At 46.6% G+C, this 12,154-nt stretch overlaps 1 protein-coding gene across 6 annotated transcripts in view; it reads left to right on the plus strand.

Moving 5' to 3' along the window:
- The window catches only part of MVB12B (multivesicular body subunit 12B), a 260,387-nt gene that overhangs the window by 184,204 nt on the left and 64,029 nt on the right, over positions 1 to 12,154 (plus strand). The window lies entirely within an intron of this gene.

A 12,154-nucleotide genomic window follows, 5' to 3' on the forward strand; every position in this document is an offset into this window, starting at 1 on the left:
AGGCTGTGGACAACAGAACAGCCACTTTTCAGTGAGTTTGAGGACGGCCTGGGTGCCCATGTATCAGGGGATCTGCTCGTGTTTGAACCCCTAACATGCTTGGCGGTTGAGTGAGAGGTTTCTTAAATGTTCTTGTGTTGGGTGTCACGTGTCTTAGGGACTGGAGACATGGGGGATGTCAGGAATGAGGGGCTCCCTGGCCTCCGGTCCAACCTGGAGGACGCACCCATGTCGGAGGCTCCCCGTATGGAGCAGCTTAGCCCTGAGGTGCCCAGGATCGCTTTTCCTGAGCAAGGAGTGTCGCTATCTGTCTTTAGGGCGGTTTTACTTAAAGAAACAGGATGCAATAGGTATGGAAAACCATGCTGTGCCATTCTTTTGTTTTGTTGTTATCAACTGATTTATATCTCCAAGTGAAGATTTTTTTTTTCCCAAAGAACTTATTTTTCTCCCTTTTGAAAAAATTGGCATAGTAGTGTAAAATAGTAGAATTAAGCAAATGCACATTGGAACTGGCATGTAATAAAACCAAAAATCTCAAACAGCCCATGAATTCAGGTTGAGCCACAATGTAAAAACACAGTGCAGGAAGCTGAGGGGTCCGGCTTCCCTTCCCTTTCGTCCGTCGGCAGATTGCCTTGTTGACATCTTCATTTATCCACCAGCGTTAGGCTGACCATGGAATTGATTGCCCACACCGTCCCTTCTGAGAGTCAAAGGGGCTCCCACTTGTACCCGGACAAAAGCTGTAACCTGGAACTGTCCCAGCAGACAGGGTGGGGTGGGGTGTGGTCATCCTGCCTTTAGCTTTCTCAATCTTTTCATTTTTTCCAGTGTTCCTTCTGATGGCTGGAAAAGCCCTTTTATTGCCCTCTACAGCTGTTCCCTCTTAAAAACCAGTCCCTTTTCAAGATGTTGGGCCAGGACGCCCGTGAGCATGGGCAAGCCTGAGTCCATGGGCTCGTTGCTTTGGCTCACAACAACTTGTGCAGAGAGGAGGAGGATTTCCTCTGAAACAGAACCGTGTACGAGCCGTGTGTAACTCTGACATCAGACCAGGAAAGCACAAAGCAATTAAAAATAATTAATGATTTCTGAATATCAGCCTTCTGCATGCAGTTTTAATCTAGTCCTCATTTAAATTGGAAGATGGACATTTAATTATCAGTATTATGAAATTCATGATTTATATATTTCATCCAATTGGATAAAATTTCTGCCACCAGCTCTTCATCTTATTACCAAAAAAAAAAAAAGAAAGAAATCTGTATATATTACGGTGTGATCATTGAAAAACTCCTCTGCAATACACCAAACAATTATAAACATATTTTCCTTTCATTTGTAGTGGTTACATTATTTCTATCTTTTAATTAGGGGGGGGAAAAAAAATCTCACCTGGAAAATTGGAAGTAAACTTAATACTTTCGTGATCGTAAAGCATGGCCAGGCTGGAAAATGAAGGCTAAAAGACTGAAACAATAGGGTGCTTGAGAAAGACTGGCTTTTTTTTCTGCGTAAGGTGTTCTAACCCACAGCTGCTCCACGCACAGCGTTGACGGTATTCTGGCAGAATCTGTGTCTGTGTTTTCCATGCGCGTGGCTGTGGTTCTCCTTTTCCCCTGCGTTCGGGTGAGTGTCAGCCGTGCGTGGGTTGAGTGACGATGTTACTGATAACCGCAAATGAGGGAACCCCAATGTCTTCCAGCGGAAGCCCCCATAAGTAAAACTGCCAGGCAACCTCTGCATTCGCAGGCACCTCCCCACCCCCGTGGCCTTTGTCCTTCATGAACGTGTTCATGTGGCTTACATGGCCTTGCATCCAGACCCCTGCCTCCCTTTGCCCTCCGCCGAGGATTTTCAGAGCCACCAAGGACTGGTCGGAGACTTGGTGGGGGAGCGTGGGGGAGGGTGGCAAGAATCCAGGGGGGAGAGAAGCATCCGTTTGACACAGCCACAGATAATAGCAGATGGGGGAAATTCCTGAATGAAGCGAAAAAATATTTATAATAATGGCGCTCAGATCAGGGAGGAAATAAGTCATTTTAGAGGCATATAAATTTTTATCATCACCTCCAACAGCCACGCGTCCCTTGTCTATCCATCTATTCTTGCCCTGACTGACAACAAAATCGAGTGCAAAGAAAAATATAATAAGAAAAAGAAGAAATGAATGGGAGCGGATGGGGAATTGATCGCATCGTGTATTTGTAGATCCTGATGTAAAAGGTGCAGTTGACAGGTGGCCAGCTTCGCTCTGTACACAACCATGTGTGTGCTGTCAGGCGCACGCACGCTGCCTTGTTTCGATTGATGAATTGCCTGCTTTCTTGATTAAACCTTCCGTCACTTAAGAAACAAAAAGCCTGTGTTTAGATGGCAGAGTGGGACATGTCAAAAAAATCTGCCTCCTTTACCTTTGTGCAGATGTTGGGCACAGACTGTAACATGTATTATTAAAATGAATGTGGCATTTACTGTGCATTATTCCTTTCCTGGGAGAAAGGACTATAAATTATATGCTAATAATAAGCTTTAACCCTTTCGAAATGCAAAAGATTTAAGAGTGCAAATATTCATGTAGGCCTGGCTAATTGGATGTGCTTTTATACATCCGCCGTGATGGCTTTGTCACTGAAGTTAATGAACAGCGTGTGCGGGCAAACACACAGGGCGCTCGGGGAACGCTCGCCTCCTGGAGGTGTTCCGCTCTGCAGGGGCCTCCTGTAGGAGCTCCCAGAGGGAGAGACACCCCGAGCCCCCTCCGCTGTGCTCTGGATCATCTTACTTCGGATCAAGTATGGATGCACAGCCATGGCTAGTGGCCCCAGCGAGTCTCCTGGAGCCGAGCGTCAAGGGTGGTCCTCTCTTGGCTTTCCTGCATCCCTGTTTTCGGGGCTGGCTGGGCTGAGGCCTGGCAGTACCAGGCATTGGTGCCTCGCACTTGTCCGTCTTCCTTGACATGGCTCATCTATGCTCAGTCCAGTTGCCCAGGTGGCAGACTCATCTCCCCAAAGTAGAACTCCGCAGAGCAAACCTTCACCAGCCTGCCCCAGTCCACGGCCAGTGGCGTTATCCACACCTCACTTGCCTGGCAGGGAGGCTGTCTGGTGGCCAGGCTCTACTTTTCCAGTGCCTTCTCTCCATTTCTCTTCGCCTGTGCTCCCCACCACCTCTGTCACTCCTGGGTCCTCACCTTTCTCTCTTTGTGCCTTTTCCCCTGCCAGTCAAATGGCCCAGATTGAACTAATTTCTCTGTGGATCCATCTTTGAGGGCCTGTCCCCAAACTGCCTCTTCCAGGAAGCTTTTCTGAGTCCCTTCTGTGTGGGGCTGCTCCCTTCCTGGTGAGCTCCCACACTGCTTCATGCTGTGTGAGCACTTTGAGGAAGGAGGCTGCCTTCAGTCCTTTTTGAATCACTCCTCCATTCGTTTAGCAGACCCTGAGAGCTTCCATGCGTCTAGCCCCATGTTCCCTCCCGAGGACCACAGGAAGCCGATGGAAGAAGGGTCAGCAGCTGACCGATGGGGCATTTGGAGTCCGAAGCACGCGTGGCCATCCCACCAGAGCCTCTGTGAATGACCACACGGGTTGCGCACCACACAACACACGTGAACGGCCCCCCGCCAGGGCCTTGCCACGGTCCCGCGTGACGTTGCCTTGGGCAAGTCACTCGAAGCTAGTTATTCATAGCTGTGAAATGATTGGCTAATGACTGCCACCTTCCCAGCACAGGGGGGTGTATCTGGATCTGGGGTGTATGAGAACATTTTGTAAGTCGGGAAGCAGCGTAGGAATGGCCCCCTTCTCTCCACACTCACCTCCCCTGCAGGGCTGTGATCAGAGCAGGAGCCCAAAGATTTGTGGAGAATGATCGCTCAGGACACACTGGCTCCTGCCCAGCATGGCCTTCACCTTCTTAGCCCTCTCTTCTATAGTTTTATAGATAAGATTACTTCTCTGTCATCAGCGTGCTTGGAGAAAATCTCTGCCTCAGTCCAAACAAACTTGCAATAAAGGCTCTCTGGCCTGGCTCAGCTCGGCACCCTCTGCAAACTGAGATACTCTGTCACGCATCGTCACTTAGAAGTGGGCTATTTTCTGTGGCTGGCAGCCCACAAGCCCTCTCTCAGGAGGGTGACAGAATGATGGCTTGGGGCAGGAAGGAGAGGAGTGCTTGGCAGAGTGAGCCGGCAACTTCTATAAAATCTTCCAATGTGCCTTTGGTTTTTTTGGAGGAAAAGTACTTGGGTAGGGGGCGGAGGGACTGCTTTCTGCCCCAGGCTTTCATTTCTGCATCCTGTGCTCCGTGGGTAGGAGAACATTAAGACTTTTTCCAGTTTCGTCATTGTAAAAGAAAAAAAAACAATTATTAGGTGACAGATACTTCGGTGCTCTTGAAGGGTGGCCACCCTCCCACTGTGCTTTCGTTCTCTCTCTGGTTTCTCGGCAAGGCCAAGATTAGGCAGCGTTGGTTTAATGGCCCATGTCCCCCACTCAAACCCAAGAGCAAGGCAGCTGAGGGGCAGTGGGAAGACCCAGGGCAGGAGCCGGGAATGCCAGGTTCAGGCCCCATTCTCCCACTGACTAGCCCCATAACAGCTTACTGGATCTAACTGCCTGAATCTCCCAGTGTCCATAATGGTCACAAGAGCATCAGTAATTTAAACAGAACAATATTTCCCGGAAGCTTCCTGTGTGCCAGACATGGTCTAGTATCTAAAGTGGCAGCAATCATACCCACCTCCCTGGGTTGAAGGTGCTGTGGGAAGGAGCCTCGCAGGGTGTGTGGATTGGGTGCCCAGGGTGTCACCAGCAAATGTGCAGCTACGGCCCAGACTTCACAGGCATCCCATCCAAACACCGCCTTGACCGCGAAGACCCTCAACGTGGGAACAACTCGAGAAAAACCAGCTTTCTGACACCCTTCTCCCCGTGTGCTTATCGTCCTTGTCTAGTTGTCAAGCAGAAATAGGCCTGCATTTGCCCATCCTACTTCTCTTCCTGGCAGGCTGCGTGCCTGGGAGCCAGCAGCAGGGTCCTTTCTGGAGGCCTGGTCGGAGAAGTACTGAAAACAGGGGGAGCACACTTAATCCCCGCTCTTCGTCTGCTCTTAGCCTCTCTTCAGAGGCTTTCTCTGGGCTGAATGAAGTAGCCTGGCTGGCCAGACCTGCCTCAGGGCAGATGACATCAGATCAGTCTTCCGTTTCTTTTTCTAGCTCTGTCTCTCTCACGATAATAGACTGGCTTAGCGGCTGAGAGGGGGAAATGCTATAATTAAGGCAACTTCTTTAATTTAAACACATTTAGGGAGCTGAAGTTGTTTTTGCTTTTATTAAAATGGATTATATTAATTTATTTTAATAGTACCTAACCTTCTTCCAGCACTTAGCATGTACAAGACTCTGTAGTAAGCACTCTGCATACATTTTGTCATTTAATCGAGATAAATCCTTACCAAGAAAACCTTACAAAAAACCTTTAGGGTTTGTATCATTACTACTATAATCTCTACTTTATAGGTATAGCACAGCTGCTCAAGCCTTATAAAATGAATCTCTCTTATATAAATGTTTATCTTTATAAATATTTTTATTTTACAGATAGAAAAAAAATGAGGTTTTGAGAGATTTTGGTCTTTCCACAGTTCTACTGCTAGTAAGGAGAAGGGCTGAGGTTTGAACCCAGGTCTCTCTGATCCAGCTGCTAAGCTCCAAATCCCCGAGCCAAAGATGCGGCTGAGGTTGCATGTGACCATTTCCTTCCCCTCGTCAAATTGAGGTTGAGAATGGCACCCACACCTAGAGTGAGTCACACTGGGACTAACTTGGGATATTAGGTCTCAGCGTTGTTTAATACTCAGACGATTCCCTGGACCATCCTCTGGCACCCCATCAGCGTGAGGCCCTGGACACTGGCTGACGACAACTCCTGAGTCCACAGAGCATCTGGAACAGTGGGCGTGGCTCCCGTTGGCTGTTGCTGGGCAGAACAGTGAAGGGATGAGCATGCAGCGCCCGCACTTAAGCTGAGTGGCCCTAGGTGAGGGGCTTACCCTGTCTGTGCCTTAGTTTCCTTATCTGTTAAACGGGGACGACAGTGGTTTGTTGGTGAGGCTTGGAATCATGCCTGGTACGCGGAAAGTGCCATAGGTGTGTTGCTATGATTGTAATTGTTCCATAGCCCCTCCTCCCACCACTTCTCAGAGCTTTCCTGACCAGGAAAGGGAATATTCCAGGATCCTCAAGGAACCTCCTCCCCATCAGTAGGTGGGGCTGCCACTGCTCTTGCTGTTGGAGACCTTTGTCTGGGGAGCTCTGGGCATCTGGATATCCCCTTACCATGGTCTTCTCTTAGCCCTGTGGTGACAGTGGGTGGCCCAAACCCACCACTTCACCTATCGGGACTGAACCTTAACTGTTCTCCTCCTGACCCAGCTGTTCTCGGCTGTGCCCACGATGGGTCACTGGTTTGAACGGACAGTCCCCTTAGGGCCTCCCCTGCTTTGAAGCATCATTGTCTGGGTTGGGCCTCCTAGGATACATCCAAGCCCGAGGTTCCCGAGCCATTGCAGACCCTGTGCGTTCCCTGTCAGAACCCAGCCCACATTCCCCTCCTGCCTGGTTCCAGCTCCCCAACTTCTGCCATCGCCACTGCCGCCGAGCACCCCAGCTTCAGCATTGCTGACTTACAATGGTAGGCATGGGGTCACATTCCAGATGAGTGTCGGAGGCACTTAAGCTCCTGATGGCTTAATGAGTGAAGATGGGGGCGTTGGCAGAACCTGGGGAGGAGTTGGACAGCCACATAGGATTTGGGGATGAGATCAGAAGTTACCCTTCATCACACCATATAAGCCTCCTCACTTTCGTGGTAGAAGAAATGCATTCATTTGCTAACATTAGGACAAAAGAAATTGTGATCTGAAGCCACCTTTCCTGTGGACAGAATACTTGAATCCATCCATTGTCGTGAGTTCGGTGTTTGCGCCCTGAATACCCAGTGCATTTCCCCCTCTTTTTATTAATAACCAAGGATGGTCCTCACCTGTTTATGTTTAAAAAAAAAAAAAATCTCAGTGCTCCAGCCTAGAATTTGGATGGAATATATTTATCACTTTTCCCAGAGAAGGAGGCTCCTTCTTCCTCAGATTTGTCTTTTGATTGTCTCTAAGACAATGAGCGATGCACAACTCTCATTCAAGGCTGAGATCCTTTGTCAGAGAGCGGTTTCTCACGCCTGACTTGTTTTATAGCATGAACGATCTCATGATCCACTGGCGTGACAACATCCATAATTTTGAATGAGAGAGTAAAGCTTGCCTCGTTGGCCCTGAGCATTGCTTCTGGTGATACACTTAGAGGTACTTACTCGCTTGCTACCTAGAGGCAGTGAACACACCCATCTTTATGTTCCATTGCCCTGCGTGTTTACCTTGAGTATGCCCTGTGCTAACAAAACGCGCGTGTCACTCCTGTCAGAAGGTCCTTGGGCTCATGAATGACAGAGTCCTCATTCACCCTTATTCTGCCAGAGACGGTTGTGCTGTCTTCTTTGGCCATAGGCCTCTTGGCTGTTGATGCCTTCCTGTGAAACTTTGGCCATCCGATTGGTTTCCCAGTTCTAAGAAAATGGATCCATCTTTGGTGGGACCAGCTTGTTCAGTGCCGGGTTCTCTGCTGGAGTGGAGGATCCCTTCTGGGCGGCTAGCACAAGGATGCCTCTCACGCACTGGTGTGTGCCTGACCCCAACCCAGGGCCTAGGGGGCAGGAGGCACTCAAGGATCTCTGTTGTTCGATTGGTTCTTGAGACCCACCCTTTCTAGCTGTGTGACTTCGGACAGTTCCTGTGACATTTCAATGCATTTTCTCTACTGTAGTTTTGAGGATCAGAGATAATGTTTGTGAAGTAGCTAGTACTGAATGAGCACCCCAGAAATTGTAGCGGGTAGGACTGTCATAAATACTGTTATTCCAATAAAGTGCTGCTTATTATTCTGGAAGCACTGGTCTTATTCATCCTACAGTTTGACGCTACCAGCCTGCCCCATCCCCCACCCCACCTAAAAATGCAATCAGGGGAGGGAGCAGCTGCTTCACTAAGGAAGAACCAGAAGGGAACTCACACCTGCAGGGACCCTGCCCGGTACAGGGGACTTTTTGGCATAACATAAGGCAAACCCTCCATCCCAGGTCAGAAATCAGTAACTGCCTGAGATGTTAGTTTACTACTGGGTCAAATAATTTTAAAAACAAATCCTCAACATTTAAATCGGCCTCTGATTTATTCCTTCTCATCAGATTAGCTGTGATTGAGAAAGGATCATAGCTGTGTTCCACCCTTGAAATGGTTTGACTTTGTCTTTGTCTTTTGGTTTGTGGCTCTTTCTTTCCTGCCCCTCCTATCTCAGGACACTTTAGGGGGGAGAAAAAAAAAGGAAAGAAGGGAAAAAAAAAAAACCACACACACACAAAACCCAGCCCTTTCCTTGCCCCAGAATCCTTACATATCTGTGAGCCAGGACTTGGCTTAAGGGTACATCAGAGTCCTACCACCCACGGAGCACATCGCCAAGTCTCCTGCTCCGAAGCTCCCTGTCAGACCAGGGGCCCCCAAGCTCTGAGGCCTGTATTGAAGACACAGCCACAACCAAGGCATCCTTTCTCTGGGTTTGAGAGTGGACTGAATGACTTTCCTAGATGTCCCCATCTTATGGGAGGACGCCAGACTACCTATCGATGGTGAGGAACCGTTCCTTTCTTCAGGCTACATTTTTTTAAAAAGATATTGTACCTTTTATTTGCATTTAATGAGGACAGACATTTTAATCAGAGGTTAGTCATTTATTTTTGCAAACTATTGTTTTGATTCATCATTTTTGCAGATAATTAAATGGTTCAGTTGGCACAGTGTGTGTACTTTATTAAAACAGGTAATTCTGAAAAAAAAAAGATGCTATTTTTTGGATCACTGCACAAGAATTGCTTTTATCTTCATCTTTGAGCACAGTTTCTCATTGCTTTGCCAGAAGGCTCTCGTGTTCAGCATTTGGGGTCCTCTCTGGTCTGGCGGGGCTCGGCCTTGGATCATTGGGGTGTTGGCTGCTACACCCTTTGAAACGGGAGATGAAGAGCACATTCTGCGCTGTTGCCTTTTAGAAAGACTCTTGGGTTTTAATTGGATTGGGGAAGAGAGCCTACAAGTTATGAACTTTACAGAGCAACAGTTCTTGTCCTGAAAACAGATTAATTGTAGCCCTCACAGTGGGTGGAGTTTAAAAGTCAATTACTGCTTGTCCTATTATAATTTACACACCTAAGATTTGAAAAAGTCTGTCACTTAGTATGAAAATGAAAAGGTTACGTTACTAGTTTGAGTATACGTATGAGTTTTCATTTGTAAATGCTTTAGCTACACGTATTTGTATGTATGCGACTTGTAGGGACAGAGCTATAATCTAACTACATCTGTGAGCAAGATTCCTTATGAGGAGTAACCTTTCAGATTCAGTTCCTTAAATCTATAATGGCTTAGAATGTAGCCCTTTGTCTGGCAGTGCAACCCACTTGTAGGCACTGTGGCCAGCCCCCACGGAGCCTCGGGAACGCTCCGCTCCTGGGCCACGAACCAGTCAGGGAATGGCCCTTAAGGGGTCAATTTTTTCAAAACAAATTGCTCGTGACATTTGCTTTCTTTGATTTTTCCATGTTTGTGTCCTGAATCAGTTAATTCACTCATTAAAAGGATTTATTTTAGGTGGACCAATTAAAACTTCGGAAGCTAATTTTTTGCTGAGCAGCACAGACCTCTGAAAACGCAATTTATAACCTGGCTCCTGCCCTTTTCCAGCTAGAGCTGTCTGATGGTGCTGCAGCCTCTGGCGCTCGTGGAAGTACAGACCCTCCATCCTTTGTCCTCCCCTCTGGGCGAAGCTGCCGTGTGGGTGGGTTTCTCCCAGCCTCCATTGTTTTAAGGTGAACAGGCAAGTCTGAAAAGTCCAGCCCAGGAGTGGCACGCCGCATTTGTTTGCTTGCGTAAACCCCATAGTTTAATTTTTTTTAATAGGAAGCTGCTGTGTAGTTTGGATATTTAAACAGTTATTAACCAAATGACAATTAACAGATTGCATAGACAGATTTTCTTTTGAAAACCTCTGAAATTGAGTACAGTTTGCAAAACTATCACGGCATAGTAATGACAATGAATTTTGATTTCCCGGAACTGATATTAGACTCCTTATTAAACTATGTGCATCTGCTTTTAATTTACTCCAAATAATTGGAAAATGCAATGAAGCTTTCCAATTAAAGCACGGCTTTATGCTGTTTAATAATACCCCCATAATATTATAGCTTATGAAGTGACAGGTGAGTTGGTGTATGAATAAAACATAAAGGCAGCAATAAGGGACAGAAAACCGGAGACAGTTGTGGGGATTTTAAATGCTGGATGTAATTTGCATATATTAATCTCTTCTTTTCAGCCTTATCAGGCGTTCTTCAGTATTTGAAGTTAAAATAGCGTTGACAGGCGGGAGTACGCTTAGTTTTTTCAAGGATTTATTACTTGTATAATTTCTGATCTTTAATAAGCAGATATGACTGATCCTCATAGTTCTATAGAAATCGGTTAATTGTTCCAGATGGCGTGTACTGATTATGCAAAATTACTTTTCACACCATTTTTTTTGTGATGGAGTTTGGAGTAAAATTAAATTTTTTATAGCCTTCTTATCATGCTGTTTTACAGTGGTTTTTCCACAGAAGTTGAATTTAATCTACTATATTACATTGACCAGCACAGTTATTCTAATGTAGCATTTTGTGATTTGACAAAGAATAATAGAACACATTGCTCATTGTTCATTACTGTGTCCCTAATAAAAAGGAGCTCCTGTGTATAGAACATAGCTGTTATTTATGAAGAATGCCTAATTCATACAGTTAAAAATGCAAAATTGTACCATGAAGTAGTTCCTTTTGGGGAAAGAATATCTGAGAGAAGCAAATGGCAATAGGCACATTGCTACAGATTTTCTATAGCTGAAGGAGGGGTCATCTTAAATGAGCAGACTGTTTAAATTGTGCTACTTTCTTCTTCTTTGAAGGGGGGAAAAAAAGGCCAGATAATCTCATTCTATTAAGAGAGGTGTCATCAGTTGACTTGTCTTGATTTACATAATCCCAGAAGCCTTTCATAATTGAATAGCATCTATAAAAGGTGGTTACACTTTGGTGTAAGTATCAAAAAAAAAAAAGTCTAAAAAGCCTCAGTGATAATTCGTCTCTGACGTTTCCCAAAGTGTTGATTTTTGCAAAGTGTCCCACACCAGTGTCCAATCGAAGCCCAGGTTGTGTGTGCTACCAGGTGACATGAATCTAGGCTTATCCGTGTCCAGGCCCTTAGATCACATTCTCCCTGCAATTCAGCTGGTCGTGGGATATGAAGGACTCAGCAGACTGATCCCAGAATGGGATCATGGGGCTGTTATCGTGGTGCGGGGGTGGATGCATTTTCCAAGGGGGTGGGAGGAGGGAGATTTTTCTGTTGCATCACAATTCCTGTCTGGAGGGGTGCTGCAGTATTTTAAATATAGCAGATAAAGGAAAATATTTCTGTGTCTATAATCTGAAGTTTGACTTGTTTTCAGAAAAGACCACTGTGTATCAAGTCTTATCAGGACTTTTATAGACTCAAAATATATAGTTCTATTTGAGTCAGATCCCATATTCAGAGCCACTCACACAGATCTTCATGTGGCCGGCCCGACGGCTTGCTCCAGATAAGTCCACTTCTGCACATCAGCCCCTTCCCACCCCTACCGGTCGTCCATAGGCCTTGAGAACTCTTCCTTGCTTGAGCAGACTTGAGGTGGATTTGGATCTGTTTAAAGGGTTCGAGTCCCTTAGCCCCCAGGGGAGTCAAACTTTTTTTTTTTTTTTTTTTTAATATTCTTCCACCAGCAACACTGCTCTTCACAGAGGGGTCAGTGGAGTGGAGGCAGGACTTCATTGACAGCCCCGTGGCATGCTCTTAGGGAAACAGACAGAAGGTCATGGACCTCAGAACTCAGAGGATAGCTGTCTGCCTGTGTCAGCTGGGGTTCGGGGTTCGGGGCCCGGGGCGCAGGGCAACAGTTGCTCTTGGGAGGGGG

The sequence above is a fragment of the Halichoerus grypus genome, chromosome 14, assembly GCF_964656455.1.
Source record: "Halichoerus grypus chromosome 14, mHalGry1.hap1.1, whole genome shotgun sequence".
Taxonomy (NCBI): domain Eukaryota; kingdom Metazoa; phylum Chordata; class Mammalia; order Carnivora; family Phocidae; genus Halichoerus; species Halichoerus grypus.